Here is a 4,064-nt window from a genome sequence, read left to right on the forward strand (position 1 = left end):
TCACCACAGAGCAACTTCGGGTTTATTGGATCTCCTTTGATATTTGCCAAATCCAGTAGGCATGACTGGCTCGGAACCAAGGGGAGCTCGAAAACTCATCCTTATCTATAGGAGGCAGCTTCTGTTCATCCTCCGAAGTTATTTCTAAGAGAAATACAGCCCCAATGATAGCAGATTATTGAAATTATCATGGTAACATGGCTGTTAGCTTGGTGTCTCTGTGGGACTCCTAATAGTGGGGTGGGGTGGGGTGTCTCTGACTCTGGCTTGTCCTTGGGACTCTTTTCTTCCCACTGGGTTGCTTTACCCAGCCCTGATATGAGAGTTTGTGCCTATTGTTATTGTAATTTGCTATGCTGTGTTCGGTTGATATCCCTAGGAGGCCCATTATTTTCTGAAGGGAACTGGAGGAGGAATGGGTCTGGGGAGAGGGGAGGTGGGGAAGAATTGGAAAGAGTGGAGGGAGGGGAAACTGGTCGGGATGTATTGTATGAGAGAAGAATTTTTAAAAATGTATAAAAAAATATTCAAAAGGGGGGATAGGAAGCCTTGCTTAAACATTTCTCTAGTAGTAAAAGGTGTAAGTGAGCCGGGCGGTGGTGGCGCATGCCTTTAATCCCAGCACTCGGGAGGCAGAGCCAGGCGGATCTCTGTGAATTCGAGGCCAGCCTGGGCTACCAAGTGAGTTCCAGGAGAGGTGCAAAGCTACACAGAGAAACCCTGTCTCGAAAAACCAAAAAAAAAAAAAAAAAAAAAAGTGTAAGTGGATTTGGAGAATTTTTTTTTTTTAAACTGTGGGTCATAGGAGAAAATTTTCAAAGGTCAGCATGCCTGTGGATTTTGATAGTATTTACATGAGCCATAAAAGATCCTTCTCTCCCATCCACGTATTGAGCCCTTTGAGCCACACACATCATGGGTATTTTGTATTGATGCTATAATAACAATGGACTTGGCTTTACTTATCACCGGTTAGGCTTATTAGTTAACTAATCATGCCACTTCCTCCTAAATCCAGTCCCCGAGGACAGCATGACAGCAGGTACCCTAGAGCAAACCACGTCTGGCAACAGACAGAAGCAGGTGTACCTGGTTGAGCTGCAGAGACCTGGCTTCTTCTTCCAAACTCTCCAAATGGCTTTTCACACGGGAGGATAATGAAAGCCAAAGGTGAGAGGTCAGCTTAGCTACTGCTCCAGGAAGGAAGTCCTTCTGTGTGGAAATATGAGCTAGACAGGAGTTCGTTGCTTCCTAAGTCAGTTGGATTTCATCCTTGTACCTTTGTTTTTCCATCTGACTCAGACCCTGGCTTTCAGTGCCCCATACATAGTTCAACAGAGGGATTGATGGAATCAGTCAGGTACATCAATACACTACCAGCACTTGAAGGAACATCTGTGCAGGGGCTGTCCAGTCGGTAGAGAATGCCACCAGCTGCAAGACACATTTGCACAGTAGGGACCCTTCCTGTCCTCTCTTTTCCTCAGTGTCTGCTGAGGTCTCAGGACAATAGGTGGCCTGTTCTCCAGTTCTGAGGGAAAGGGATGAAACACCATGCCAGGCCTCTAAGAACGAAGAAATAAATCGATTGCTCTCTGTGACTAGAGTTGAGGGAGACAAAAAGCTTTAAGGTTGAGATGATTGCCAAGGTCTGGTGATGCAGAGAGATGAATATTTTAATTACAGAGGAAACTTTTTTTTTCTTTTTAAATTAGAGGTAACTAGAGGATATCTTACTATCAGCAAAAGCACACATAAGGCTTGGGTCTTCTCCTCTACTCATATACTTCACCAAGATTTCATCTAATGTTCCGTTAGCAGCATTTGAATGGACAAAGGAAGAAAATAACTCAGTAATGGAGCTGGCTTTTTCTTCACACATGATCTTAGGCATCCCGCTCTTAGGCATCCTTGAACTCTCTATGCAGCAGCCAAGAATGACCCAGAACCCCTGATTCTCCTACCTCCACCTTCCAAGTGCTGGGATTCGAGGTTTGCAGGACCACCCTGTACAAAGCTGGAGACAGAACCCAGAGTTTCGAACATTCTAGGCAAGCAAACAGCCAAGTGAGTGGCATCCCTAGCTGTCTTGGCAATTACATCTTATATATGTTTCCTCCTTGCCTTAGTTAGGGTTTCTATTGCTGTGAAGAGACACCATGACCACAGTAACTGTTATAAATGAAAACATTTAATTGGGGCTGCCTTACAGTTTCAGAGGTTCAGTCCGTGATCATCAAGGCAGGAAGCATGGCAGCACGCAGGCAGACATAGTGCTGGAGAGGTAGCCGGAAGTTCTACATCTGGATCGGGAGGCAGCAAGAAGAAAGAACGACACTGGGCCTGACTTGGGCATTTGAAACCTTAAACTTCCTCCAACAAGGCCACACCTACTCTACCAAGGCCACACCCCCTAATATTGCCACTCCCTCTGACCCTATAGGGGCCGTTTTCATTCAAACCACCGGTCGTTAACCAAAAATGTTACATATATTTACTTGGTTAAAAACAAAAATCCCGTCCCAGATAGACCAGCTTGCAAGACAGTTGGGACCTAGTTTGATCAAGGGTACAACTCTGCTCCCCATGATCCTCTTAATTCCATTCTCCTTCTTTCCAAGTTTCTTTCTTACAGCGGCAGTCTTCTTAGTGAATGGTGGCTCCCAGTGACAGGTGCCATCGTATGTGCCCCCTCATTTTGAAGGAGACAACATCACTTCCCACAACCATTCATCAAAAGTCCCGAGCAGAACCCTTCTGAAAAAATCCCCATGGCTAGGGAAATGTTGTCTGGGGGTTGAGTGAGGCATTATTAATTAGTCACAAAATGCAATTAAACTACCCAAGATCCTCATAGCCACTGAAGAGAAGGTGAAACCAGCCAAGTAAACGGCAGCTACTTAATAGGGTAGAGATTGCACAGATGTCAACCCCGTAAGAGAAAATGTGTGCCAAAGGCCGGAAAGGACTAATTAGAAGACAGCCGTTCAACAGCTTTAAAATGATGGAAAGTGAACTGGGCTGGGTAGGGATCAGAGGGAGAGCAGGTTATGTAGGAACTGAGCAAGGAACGCTGGGGCCTGGCCGATGGAGGTGTTCTTGAGAGAATCTTGCCATATAAGCAACATGCTTACATTATTAGAAACTTCAGCAATTGGTTTAGTGAGTACAAGATACTGGGGAGGCTGGAGAGAGCTAAGGCTTACGTCAAAAATTTAGATACATTATCAGTAGAACCTGGCAGGAACCAGAAAATAAAACATACTCAGACTGGGTAGTAAGGAGAGCTTAATCCATGGGCTATTTACAAAGAAAGGCACGTTCAGGATTAAGGGACACCAAGCTGAGACAGAACGTGCACTATAGGGCTAGCCTCGTCAGGGAATAATTTCTGTGCTGGGGGAGGCAACACTAGAGAGCCAGGCATGGTAGAGCATGTAGGTGTGCGTGATAGCAGCTGTGATGTTTGGTAGAGGAGCACTGCTTACCCTTATCAGCCTGGCTTGGAGGAGTCGAGGAAAAGAATATCCCCCAAAGACGTCTCTCTTGTCGGTCTGGATGATTGCACTGGTTAAAATCAAGCTAAGAGGTGGAGGGTCGTAAACGAAGCCTTTGCAGATCACCAACCTGGATTCCAGAAAAAAAAGTGGAAAGAAATGGAACTAGATGTCAAAGGACAAACAGAACTCGGCACAAGAGAAGGGACAAACATTTGGAGAAACAAAAAAACAGCAGCACACATCTGGAGAGTGGTAATGGATCAGACATTTGGAGTCCTACTGTCCCCTAGAGGGCGCTCCTGGACTTCACTCCTTAAGGAGGTGAACTGATTGCCACAGGCTCAAGAAGGCGCCTTTGACCAGGCAATGGAGCTTGGAAGAGTAAAGGGATTAGGTCTGGGATAGAGACACCCCCCCCCCCCCTTTGCACTTAGATTCAGCACACTGGGATTGCTGTGTAATAAACAAAGCTAGTATTAACTATGTGCTGTGTGCGAAGTGCTTGATTTCCACTAAGCCCAAGTCATTGAGTTAAGTACCAAAGTAATTATATTATAGAGATGA

The 4,064-nt window shown here is 45.5% G+C and overlaps 1 long non-coding RNA gene across 1 annotated transcript; it reads right to left on the bottom strand.

Moving 5' to 3' along the window:
* Nucleotides 1–1,589, bottom strand: LOC131895179 (uncharacterized). The gene is made up of 2 exons (XR_009375117.1): nucleotides 1,378–1,589; nucleotides 1–144 (listed from the first exon to the last, which is right to left on the bottom strand). It is a non-coding gene; the product is annotated as an uncharacterized LOC131895179 (long non-coding RNA).
* Between the last annotated feature and the right edge of the window lie 2,475 nt (nucleotides 1,590–4,064).

The sequence above is a fragment of the Peromyscus eremicus genome, chromosome 18 (genome assembly GCF_949786415.1).
Source record: "Peromyscus eremicus chromosome 18, PerEre_H2_v1, whole genome shotgun sequence".
NCBI lineage: Eukaryota > Metazoa > Chordata > Mammalia > Rodentia > Cricetidae > Peromyscus > Peromyscus eremicus.